At 40.7% G+C, this 13,138-nt stretch overlaps 1 protein-coding gene across 2 annotated transcripts in view; it reads right to left on the bottom strand.

The window, feature by feature from the left end:
• Positions 1-967, bottom strand: part of LOC139017384 (putative selection and upkeep of intraepithelial T-cells protein 1 homolog) — a 28,527-nt gene extending 27,560 nt beyond the window's left edge. Inside the window, exons 1-2 of one of the 2 annotated variants that reach the window (XM_070425714.1) lie at positions 752-967; positions 269-564 (exon numbers count right to left, since the gene is read on the bottom strand). The gene's annotated coding sequence lies outside the window, so the exon portion shown is untranslated. The remainder of the gene's footprint in view (positions 1-268; positions 565-751) is intronic. The other variant, XM_070425715.1, reaches the window with a different exon arrangement.
• Between the last annotated feature and the right edge of the window lie 12,171 nt (positions 968-13,138).

Below are 13,138 nucleotides of genomic sequence, written 5' to 3'. Positions count from 1 at the left end.
TTACCTTTACACTGCAGTGCCTAGAGAGTGCAAGGTTATTTCCATTTACTGTGCACTTGTTCCACATTCAAGTATTGCCAATTACTTATTATAGCAGCTCAGCCTTAAAATTTCCATGGAATTAATTACACTTTGAATCTTCCAATGTTTTGCATGGAACAAGAACTAAATGCTTGTTCAGGTTGCCTTAATCAAGCTCTTCATGGTGGGCCCAGAAGGGAACCACCAAGGAGAGGAGCTCCATCACTAGGGAAGCCCCCTGGCTTACCTCCTGTACTCCCGGACAGCTTGGGAATCATAGGGGTGCAGACTTTCTCCAGTTCTTTCTGCTGATGATCAAATTCTTCCTTCTCTGATTCTTATCAAGCCAGGTGATGATTTCTTTACAGTTGTCAGGAATCTTCTGTTTACCCTTGAGCATAACTGAAGTTTTTCATCTTTGGCAATTGCCTTTATGTTGATTGCAAAGCATTTAAGCGGGGAGGGTTGGCAGGGGTGGGCGGTAAGAGATCAACTGAAGGACTTGTATGCATGCATATAAGCATAACCAATGGACACAAGACACTGGAGGATAGGGGAGGCCAGGGAAAGGTCAAGGGGAGAAAAAAAAGGAGACATATGTAATACTCTTTGTAATACTTTAAGCAATAAAAAAAGAATATTTAATCCCCTTACAGGAAAACAAACAAAAAAACCCCACAAAAAACAAAAACAACAACAAAAAGAGTTTAAGTGAATTTTTGAAAGATACCTTGTCCCACTGCTACTTCTCTTCAGCTTTCTACTTCCTAACTTCTTGGCCCATATGTTCACTGTCTTCCTTGTTCAACGGTTCTTGTGGTTAGGGGTTTTCATTAACAAGTATAATCTTGTTCTCTTTTCCTGTATTTCTTATCCACAGGAAAGACATTGGAACTGCCATTGCATCGATATCAAAAGTGACTTCACTCTGAGGAACATCACAGAGTTCAAGTGGTATGTCTGTGAGTTAAAACTTGCCAAGTAGGTTTTATCCTTGGTTAAGATGCACTCCACATCATAAATTTGAAAGAGCACACCTGCCTGGTAATCAGAGTAGTTAGTGAAAGACTACATCTGCTTTAGGGCCAATTATTTATATCAGACTGCTGGTTCCTGTTTAGGAAAAGTAGTAATTAATTATTCAATTTCTTTCTTTACAAATTTTTTCACAATATTACAGATGTCCATCATTTTCCCCCCTTGCTCCCCTCCAACCACCCCCCTCGCCACACCCTACCAGTGGTCGCCAAACTGCGGCTCACGAGCCACGTGCAGCTCTTTGGCCTCTTGAGTATGGCTCTTCCAAAATACCATGTGCGGGCACTCACGTACAGTGCGATTGAAACTTCATGGCCCATGTGCAGAAGTCGGTATTTTGTGGAAGAGCCACGCTCAAGGGGCCACAGTTTGCCAACCACTGCGACCATCACCACATTTTTGTCTATTTCCATGGGCTTTACATATATAGATATATATGCATTTGGTTAATCTCTTTCAGGCCCCTGCCCCCTTCCCTCTGAAATCGGTCAATCTATTACATGTATCCATGCCACTGGTCCTATTTTGTTTGTCAGTTTATTTTGTTCATCATTTGTCTTTTATTAGGAAAGTCATGTGATATTTGACTTTCTCTGACTAGCTTATTTCTCTTAGCATATAATGTCCAGGTCCATCCATGCTATCTCAAAGGGTAAGAGTACTTCATTTTTATAGTCACTCAGTATTTCATTGTGTAGATCTACCACAGCTTTTTTACCCACTCATCTACTGATGGGCACTTGGGCTGTTTCCAGATCTTTGCTATTGTAATTAATGCTGCCATAAACATAGGGATGCATATATCCTTTCTGATTGGTGTTTCTGAATTCTTAGGATATATTCTCAGAAGTGGGATTGTTGGGTCAAAAGGCAGTTCCGTTTTAATTTTTTTGAGGAAACTCCATACTGTTTTTCACAGTGCTGCAACAGTCTTCATTCCTACCAGCAGTGTACGATGGTTCCCTTTTATTCACATCCTCACCAGCACTTGCTGCTTGTAGATTTATTTATAGTAGCCATTCTGAAAGGTATTAAGTGATACCTTATAATGGTTTTTATTGGATCAAGCCAAAGGTCTGACACTGGAAGTGAATGATTGAAGTGAATTGAGTGTCTGCACTGTCTCTATTCCTGGAACACTTGTTGCCTTTCCCTTTACCATTCTTACTGAACAACTTCTACTCCCTCTTCAGCCATCAGGTGCAATATTACCTCAAAGAAGCTTTTGTTGATAAAAAGTGCCTAAAATACAGAAATAAGGCAAAAACAAATTTCTATGTCTTTTAAATATCATGTGACTAATACATTATTTAATAAATGATTTAGCATGATCATGTGACTTAGGTAAATAAAACTTTATTATGGTTTTATTGACCAGTAGAACATTAACTGAGCAGTCTTATTTAGGATTGAAATGTTTTACTGTTTTTGATACAGCTTTGTTATCTGCCCTTTCTCTCATTTATGAGTTAATTAAAATTATGGCCCCTTATTTCGATGTATTTCATGAGAATTATGTTTTTAAAATTTTGAAATCACACTTTAAGTCCTCTTCTTCGCCTTTCCATAATCCATCTCTCCTTTGAGTTTTCATGGCACCCTGTGCTTGCTATACATTGTGTTATAACAGAGCTTAAGTCTTTAAAATATATGTATTCAATTCTTTTCATGTGCCACATATGGTGATAGGTGTTAGTGAAACTGTGGTAAGCGATGCAGACATGGACTAGCCCTCAAAGGTTGTTTTTTTTTTTGTTTTGGACAGATGTTTCCTCTTACTAGAGTGTAAATTTAATAAGTATAGACTATGTCGTTTTCAGTATTAAGCTTTGTGCTGGCCCACAAAAGTCGCTCAATAATATGTGTAGGATAAGTGTGTAGATGAATGTATAATGGTGTAAATGTGGCATTCATAGAACTGAGATGCTAGTATGTGACGTGAACTGTCTCCTTGGACTGGAAGTAATCTAAGGTGATGGCAGGCATTGTGTTGGAGAGGCAGACTGTACCTCAATTGTAAGTAAATGGATAAGAGTGACGGGCTTGTGACAAAACCTTTAAAAAAAAGGAGGTATTTACATGATTGGAATAGGAGAAAGGGCTGGAATTGACCCTGGGAATTGAATGCAATGCAAGGAAGGTAGGATTCTTAGGGAATATGTAGGCTTTAATTCAGACAAAGATGTAAACAGAATTTGAGGGAAGAGATGGAAGATGTCCTGGAAGTTATTGTCAATGGAATAAATTTCTAGAGGGCCCAGAGGAAAAGTTTGGTTTTTGGATATTGGGAAGAGTGGGATATTGATTCAAATTAGAGGATGAATGGGGGTGAGTAGCCTGTATCACAAGTTAAATCTTAATCATATATATATATATATATATTAGCCAGTGATACATCCAATAAGGTGTTAACCTCCAAAATTTATATGGAACTCATACAACTTGACAAAAGGAAGATAATCCAAATAAAAAATGGACAAAGGACCTAAATAGACACTTCTCCAAAGTGGACATACAGAAAGCCAAAAGGCATATAAAAATGCTCAAAGTCACTAATCATCTGAGAGATGCAAATCAAAATGACAATGAGGAACCACCTCATACCTGTCAGAATGGTTATCATCAACAAATCAACAAATGACAAGTATAGGCAAGGATGTGGAGAAAAGGGAACCCTCATACACTGCTGGTGGCAATGCGGCCTGGTGTAGCAGCTGTGGAAAACAATATGGAGTTTCCTCAAAAAATTAAAAATGGAACTCCCATTTGGCTCAGTGATCCCACTTCTGGGAATACTAGTATATCCTAAGAATTCAGAAATACTCATCAGAAAATATATATGCACCCTTAGGTTCATAGCAGCGCAATTTATAACAGCTAAGATTTGGAAACAGCCTAAGTACCCATCAGCAGATGAGTGGGTAAAACGTTATGGTACACCCTAGCCAGTTTGTCTCAGTGAATAGAGCATTGGCCTGCAGACTGAAAGTTCCTGGGTTTGATTCTGGTCCAGGGCACATGCCTGGGTTGTGGGTTCGATCCCCAGTGCGGGGCATGCAGGAGGCAGCCAATCCATGATTCTCTCTCATCATTGATGTTTCTATCTCTCTCTCCCTCTCCCTCTTCGAACTCAATAAAAATATATTTTAAAAAATGATGGGACAGCTACACAATGGAATACTACCCAGCTGTTAAAATGAAAGAACTCTATTTGCAATAACATGGATGGACCTGGAGAGCATTATGCTAAGGGAAATAAGCCAGTGAGAGAAGATAAATACCACATGATCTCACCCATTTGTAGAATATAGTAAACAACATAAACTGATGAACAAAAATAGATCCAGAGACAGAGAAGCATAGAACTGACTGTCAAACCTCAGAGGGAAGGCAGGGGAGGGTGATGGGAGGGGTGTAAGAGATCAACCAAAGGACTTGTATGCATGCATATAAGCATTACCAATGGACACAGTCACTAGGGGCGTGAGGGAATGTGCTAGGGAATGGAAGTGGCTGGGGAGAGGTCAATGGAGGAAAAAATATAATATTGTAATAGCTATGTATGGGCCGGGGGTGGAGGGGGTGGAGGGGGAGTACTTGAAATATCAGGAGGACCACTCTGTAAAGTATATGATTGTCTGACCACTATGTTGTACACCTGAAACCAATGCAGAATAATATTGAATGTGAACTATAATTTAAAAAAGATGGAAAATTGTATGTTATATGTTTTTCCTCATAATAAAAAAATAGATACAGAGACAGAGAAGCATAGAACAGACCATAAAACTTCAGAGGGAAAGCAGGGGAGGATGGGGGGGGTAAGAGATCAACCAAAGGACTTGTATGCATGCATATAAGCATAACCAATGGTCACAGACACTATGGGGGGGGTGTGAGGAAATGTGCTGGGAGGTGGGGGTGGCCATGGAGAGGTCAATGGGGGAAAAAGGAGATATATGGTGAAAAAAAAAAAGAATAAAAATTTAGGAAAGGAAGAGAGAAGGTAGAAGATGAGAAGGGAAGTTGGTTTCTGGCAGCAAAACTGGTGCAGGTGTGATAAAGAGAGCAGAACCAAGAATATGTGCTTAGAGCTGCCACCACCATAGAGAGTGAGCATCAAGCCCAATTTGTGAGCACAGTGAGGGGAGAGAAAACTGACCTGCTGTGGACAATTGTTGTTTCTTTTTCTGATTCAGTTCTTGGTTCCAGATGGAACATGTCAGATTCTTCTGAGAAGTTTCTCTGAAGAGCAGTGCTGTTGTTACATGGAACAAGCCACCTTTGTCCTGGGTGTGAGTCTCAGATTCAGCTGAAATTTCTTCTTTCTAAGACTCCATCCACTGGACCTTTGGCTGAGGGAACCAGCCCTCTGACTTGCACTCTAATTGGAGTTGTCGGGATTTAGTGACTTCCACATTTAACTGAGGATGTGAGCAGAGAACTGGGAAGAGGAAGAGAGAAAAGTCAGGTCCTAAGCTTATTTCCCTGCACACATATCCCCCCTCTGCTTCTGAAGAGTTTATGCTGCAGAGTAGACCTCAGTGTGCAGAACAGGAAACTGAGGCTCTGAGAAACTATTGGCAAAAAAGGATGGGACCTAGATTTCTGGGCTACAGAGGAGTCCAACACAGTCCAGGACAAATGGCCCCTGCCTAGTTCTTTACTCTATGAGTCTCTTTATTATTTTTTTTTTATCCCCAAACAGTGATAAATGAATGATGGGGTGAGTAGAAGTAATGTCCATCTCCCTTTCTCCTATGACTTCTTTATATTTCCCAGGAAAATTATATCAGAGAAAGGAGCCAATCCTAGGATAAACTCACCCCTGTGATGTGTAAAGGGGTCAAATTTGGGCCATTACCTGTCACTTTCAGCTCAATCACTGTATCACTGTAGTAGGAACCATGTTTGAATGCACAGTGATACTGCCCACTTTCAGAGGGTTGAACATTGAGAAGTCTCAGGACCTCTATTTCCTTATGCATGACATTTTTCACAAGCTCTGTCCTCCCTAAGTACTCCTACATGGATTTTTCAGGCTTGTCCCTCCCATCCTAATACAATTTCATCACCTGGTAGGGAGGGACTGTGTCCAGCTCATTTTCATATCATTAACACTTGAAAAGGGAAGAGGAAACAGGTTAGCTCAGCTTCACCACCCAGCATACCCACCAAGGGTTCATAGGGCATCTGGACTTGGAATGTTCCTGAAAAGAGAACAGAGATTGAGTCAGGATAGCAGGGGAGGGATATGTGTGCAGGAAAATAAGCTTAGGACCTGACTTTTCTCTCTTCCTCTTCCCAGGATTTGGACAGATGAAGGGGGGTTGATTACATACATAATTGGCTATTTCTATCTTAACGAAGTTCTGGGATAAAGATCTGAGAATAGTTGCTGGATCTTGGGGAGAATGGGTCTATTTTTCTGACCTGAAGATATACACAGCACTATGGAGAAGTAGGATATATTGGATGTAGGAAGTGTAGGTCAGGCTAACATGAAGCAAGCAAAGACTTAGGGCACAAATTTAGAGGATGCACTCACTTTGGTGCTATAAGTTCAAGGTTGGCAACATCCTGAGAGGAAGTACCTCTTTACAATTTGGGCCCTAGATTCCTCACTTAACTCACCTGTGGGGAGGACCGGAGGAATGTGACTGCAGGAGTTGAGGAATAGATTGGCTAACTCCTTCGGCTCAGGGACTGACCTTGTCCCTAGAACGGAGGGATCACACAGGAACTCTGACGGCTCTGGATACATAGTTGGATAACTGTGTTGAGAAAGAATCTGAAGCAGTTCAGTGGTAAAGATGTTTGAGACTCATTAATACTGTTTGCTATGAACCCAAGATGAGAAAAGCAGGGCATATAAGCTAATTTTTAGAAATCTTATTCTACATTATCTTGAGGTTCTAAGAAATTATGCTTCTTTATCACCATCTGGGCTCATTTACTTTCTCTCAATCTTTGCCCTACCACATGCCCATTTATACTCAGGTACACACACACACACACACACACACACACACAGTCCAGCAGGCCTGGATCAGGAGATATGAGTAAAATGGCCTAGTATACTGCCTAATAAGTGTAATAAACGGAATTTCTTTAGTTTTTCTAGGATCTCATAGCATTTATTTTTTGTTAAACTCTTCCTTCTGGCTTCTCTTCCGTTTCCTTTTTTCTTCCACATACATATCAGAGGCTATGATAAGGATTCCTACCTACATCTAATTCCAGCGTTTGGAGGCAACGTAGAGTGAGATGAGGCTGCCATGATAAATTTAGAGACCGGCTGCCTCCTCAGGTGACTGAGATAGGGTGATCCCAAGGCTTTGTGCTGACACATTGGAAAAGGAGGAAAACACTTTAATGAGAACAGAGATAAAAAGATTTCTGAGACTTAAGTCAAGGGGCAGAGAAAGGAAGGCATTTAGGAATCTCACTCTTGGAGAGGTAAGGGGCACATCTTATCTGTGTGAGGTGAGGGGCAGAATAAGACTCATGCTCCTTTTTTTCTAAAAGTTTTGGGACTTTTGATTTTTAGGACTTTGCAGGTCATTCATGGCTCCAGATACCTTGCACATACTGATGACTCATGTACATGTTCTGTACATAATGTCTTGTGACTCAGTGGCAGGACCTTGCTTCTAGAGGGACCAGGAGCTTAGGGGCCCCTGTACCTTGGATCAACAGAAAAAGCAGGTGGCTTCTATCATTTCCTGCCTCACTCTCTCCTTCCCCCAGACTGGCCAACACTGACTTCTGATGTCCCATTCTATAACATGTAAATTAGTAGTAGTAGTGAGGAAGGGCTGTAACACACCTCAACAACCACTTCAACTTGGAATTTTGTGGCCATGGCTGTTAAATTAGCTGTCCAGCACCCTGGTCTCAGAGATCCTACTGCTCAGGGGGTCTCTAGGAAGGGCTGGCCCAAAGAATGGAGGGGAAGACATACTCTTTAGGGGGAGAGGGGAGATATGCTGTATATGTGGCAGAATGGATCCTGATCAGGTAGAGGCATGTGGTATATAATCTTGCAGGGTCTGAAGAATCATGGAAACAACTGCAGAGATGAAGTATTTATTACTTCTCCATGGACTAGGCAGTACTTCTCAACCTTCTAAATGTAAAAGCACACAGAGAGAACATGATGCTGTTCATTGGGCACACAGTAGTAAACTGCCAGAGGATTAGGCTATATGGGCTTCATGGGGGAAATAATGAAATATTCTCCATATTGTATAAGATAAATGAAATAGAATTTATTAAGAAATATGTTACATATAAATTTAGAAGGAATAGAATCAAGAATCTTAAGTTTTTATAACTTTCAAACTTGCTTTAATAAATATAGCTTTTTATAAAAATATTTTATGAGTTTATTTGAGCTAAACTGACAAAGTATACAGGGAGCAAGATCTCAACTGCTCCCTAGAATAATAGTTTTGCAGCTTCTTTTATGCATTTGAAACTAAGAGAAGTAAGGAAGATTTCATGGAGGTGACAGAAAGCAAGGCAGGGATTGGATTACAGAGTAGCTACCAAGATTATCTGCTCTCATGAGATTGGGATGGCTTATTTCAGAGGTGTGTGAAATACATTAACAGATTTTGAAAAATATCCATTATTATGAATAAATATAGCTTTTTGATTTCCAATTGTATACTTTAAATAACTATAGATACTTATCAATGTTCAGTCATAATTCTTAATGATGTTTTCAATTTCTTTATAGTCACCATTGGTAAGATATCTTAGTTGCATAAGTAGGTAATATAAATTTTAAAATCTTTTAAAAAATATATTTTATTGATTTTTTACAGAGAGGAAGGGAGAGGGATAGAGAGTTAGAAACATTGATCAGCTGCCTCCTGCACACCCCCTACTGGGGATATGCCTGCAACAAAGGTACATGCCCTTGACTGGAATCAAACCTGGGACCCTTCAGTCCGCTAGCCGACGCTCTATCCACTGAGCCAAAGTGATTAGGACTTAAAATCTTTTTCATTCGCGTTCTTTTAAACTGTATTTAAAGGACCTAACAGCTCTTTTTTTTAATTAACAAATATAATGTTGAAATTTCTTGTAAAAATTTAAGTGGATTTAAAATCCAACTGAATTATTTTTATCCACTCTTTCAAATTAAAGAGTTTTAATTTGCAGAATGTGCATGAAATGTTGAGATAATCACTTTGCAGTTAGTTTGCACATATCAACTACAAATTGATAAAAAATATCCATGTAAGTAAGGAGAGAGTTGGGGTGCTGCTCCTTTGAAAACCCAGGGATCCCTGCCTGGCCTCTCTTTCTCCAATCCACTCCAGGTAGGGCACATTTGGGTACCTTGAGCACCTGCATTTTAAATTCTTCTAGTTGCTCTGTGGGGTCCTTTTCCTGAAGGGCAGCAGCATTCAGTGCAGGTGGCTAAAAACCAAATCTAGGCAGTTAATCAAGCAGAGTGTGTAGTTGCTGTCACCAGAGGTTGTCAGGAGTTGCACTTCCCATTTTCTGCTCATCTTGCAAAGCCATCTGAAGGATCCATCTTATGGAAAGACTGGTGTAAGACATGTTCAAGGATGAAGCATGAAGTGCTAATGGTATCTGTACTGGTACATGGTACCTTCAACTAAGAGGGGCCTGTTTCCAAATCCCTTGAAAGTGTAGGAAAGGACAATTAGGGACAAAATTTTATGGTAACTATCTCACTTGTACAAGAGATACTTACCTGGTTTCTGCCTCCCCTACAGGACACAGCCAGCTTTCCACCAATGGCAGGGAGGAGACACTGTGGAAACAATGCAGAGACTTAAGAAGCTGTTGAGAGACCTGATAGAGAAGGTGGGGAGGATCTTAGCAGAGTTCCAGGCTGTTAGTGCTGAGCCATTCAAATAGCTACATCTTGACTAAAATATTTTTTATAGAAACTCACTGAAAAATTAAAATGCCCAATACAACTTTTCTAATAGTTCCTTTGTACTTCTTCCACATCATACATAATATATTTATAGTAAAACTCCAAAAATGTGGTTTTGAAGAAAGTAAAACAGGAACAAGACTTCTTGCTCTATAAAGTTTCAGGGGGAAGCGGAAGATCATGTGGCAGTTAGAGGTCCTCTCAGGCAATTCTCAAGGGACAGCACATCAGCTGCAGTTAGGGGCCCTACTTTCTAAGAGCAGGTGTTTAGAGTACTTTGCCAGCTGTCAATCACACTTTGTTGGATCAGTCTGATGTTCTTGCTAATTCCTTCAGGGAATTCACTTGGTCCACCATGGCTACTTCCTCAGGCTACACTGAAATCACCAGCTAGTGATTTCATTTTACTATCCACCTCCCCACCACCATTCAGTATTTGTTACTTTCTTCTCTGAAAGTGACAATCCTGGCTGTTGATCTTTAATATATTTATATTTTTGATCAACCCCTCTGTATGAAGCCAATTTCTCACCTCTGTTTCTACCCTTTCTCCTACATGGATGCCCCCCTCAACCCTCTCCAGCACTATGCTGGGCATTCCCTCCCCATGGACCCCTCCTTACCTTGTGTGGGCTCTGGCATGTCCTACCCCATTCCTCACTGTGTTCTGGCTCTGACACCTCCCCCCATGGAATTTCACCTCCCCCATATCAGGCTGCCTCCATGGGCTGGTATCCCTTCCCTGCTTGGGCTCTGATCCCCTGCTGGGGCCACCTCAGTTTCCAGTCTATGCCTTGTCTGCTCTGATTGCCAGCACAGATGTTGACTTTGCTCTTCCTACCGAAACAGTTTAGAACTGGGTTGTTTAGGAAAGGAAGGAACAAAAAGAGAGAGGAAAAAAGAGGAATGGGATGGCTATTTCTTGTGTGTTTTATAAATATATTTTTATTGATTTCAGAGAGGAAGGAAGGGGGAGAGAGAAATAGAAACATCAATGATGAGAAAGAATCATTGATTGACTGCCCCCTGCATGCCCCACACTGGGGATTCAGCCCACAACCTGGGCATGTGCCGTGACTGGGAATCAAACCTCGAACTCCTGGTTCATAGGTTGATGCTCAACCACTGAGCCATGCTGCTCAGGCAATCCCTGTGTTTTTAAATTAAAAGAAAGACAACTGTGAAAGATGTAATGGGAATTAATCCTCTTCAACCCATTTTAAGAATGAGTTCATGTGGGGTTTAAGGGTATGAACATTCATCTCATTGACACTACTCATATATGAGTATCTTGAAGAGTCTTTTTTCACCCTCAAGTGTATGCACACTTAATTGTGAAGACCACTGATATAGGTGTTAGAGGTTAGGTAATAGAGTGCAAATACCTAGGAAGAGACTTCCCAGCTCAGAATCCTAGTAAACTGACCCCATATCTATTAATTACATAATTATTTTACTCTAACCTCTACAGTTCTAGCCACCTATCCCTCCTTTGTCCTTTTTCTTCCCACTTTCCTATCAAGAAGCATAGCTCACTCCCAGCTGGTAAGGCTTATTGGTTGAGCATCAACCCATGCATCAAGAAGTCTCTGGTTCAATTTCCTGTCAGGCCACATGCCTAGGTTTTAGGCTTGATCCCTGGTTGGGGTTGTGCAGGGGACAGCAGATCAATGTTTTTTCTCTCACCAATGTTTCTATCTCTCACTTCCTCTCTCTCTCAAATCAATAAAAACATTAAAAAAAAAAAAAGCACTGCTCTCTCTCCATCCACACCTCCTCTGTGCAGTAGAATCTTTCACAGAACAATAACTTGGTCTTTTCTTCAAACTGCCTCCTCCTCCAACTTTGGGATTGACCCCCTCCATAGGCAGGGGTTCCAGACTTACCTCTCCCTCTGCTGTGAGACTGGGTCTCCCATGATCTGAGGTAGCTCTGGTTAGAGTTGTTTCTCTCTGAAGCTCAGGGCTGGGAGCTGGAGGTGGTCTGGGTTAGAGGAAGGATGTCCAGAGGTATTGAAAGGAAAGGAACCTCATGAGACTGAGATACATTCTCTGATAGAATTTGGACATGGGCTGGGACTGTATGTGTGGCTATGGAAAGTGGAAACAAGTTCAAAGTTTCACAAAGCAATATTATGAGTGCTTTTTATTATTTCTGTAATATGAAACTGATAACCAGATATGTATCTTGGTAATGGTCATGAGCACAAGGAGCATATAACTAAGAAGATTGTTTGCCTATAAATTAATGATTAACACCAGCAACTGAATCTGAAAGCTTTCTGGCACTCACACTAGTACTAGCTTCCTTGAACATGCTCCACATCTACTTTCAGACCTTTTCCTTCTTCTCAAACCTCCTGTCTCATTGCTAGTCTTCTCAGCTGCCTCATTTTATGGACCAAAAGAAGCCATTGGATAGAAACTTTTTTTATTTCTTCAACATCAAATCTACATATCAACACCCACTTCCCCAAACAAAGCCCAATTTCATCTCTGTAATTTCTCTTGTTGCAATGGAGAAAGTAGCTTTCTATCTCCATGTTCTAAGCCTCCCTATCATTTTGTGAACAAATAATTTGTGTATTAAACCCTGTTTTTCTTGAGGTCTTTGGAGATGTTTCTATTTCCTACATGTATGCTGACTGATACACTAAAGCCCCAGTTTTCTCATCTGATAAATGGGTTTAATAATAATACCTACAACATCTGGGAAAGATGGGATCCACACTTTAAAGACCACACGTATCATAGCTACATACAAAATGCATTTATGAAAGAAAATGTAGAAAGCATTGTCACTTGGTAATCTGTGCTGGGAACAAAGTGTCCCCTCAAGTATCCACTCTCATAATTAACACTACTCAGGCCCAGGGAAACATACCTCCATAGTTTTGCCCTATATCCTTACAACAAAACTACTTGAATGCAGTAAAAGTTTGTGCTTTTTTAATGAGGTGAGGTGTGTGTGTGTGTGTGTGTGTGTGTGTGTGTGTGTGTGCTTTGTGTGACAATTTCAAATACAGTTTGATTTAATACATTGTGTTTTATCCTTACACTGCAGTGCCTAGAAAGTGCAATGTCATTTCCTGTCCCTGTGCACATGTTCCATATGCAAGTATAGAGATTGCCAGTTACTTACTATGGCAGTTCAGCC

This window comes from Myotis yumanensis, unplaced genomic scaffold (genome assembly GCF_028538775.1).
Source record: "Myotis yumanensis isolate MYYU_CA2020_CCGP unplaced genomic scaffold, mMyoYum1.0.hap1 SCAF_10, whole genome shotgun sequence".
In the NCBI taxonomy this organism is placed as follows: Eukaryota; Metazoa; Chordata; class Mammalia; order Chiroptera; family Vespertilionidae; genus Myotis; species Myotis yumanensis.
The sequence above is the reverse complement of the archived record's forward strand: the minus strand, read 5'-3'. Positions and strand labels throughout refer to the sequence as shown.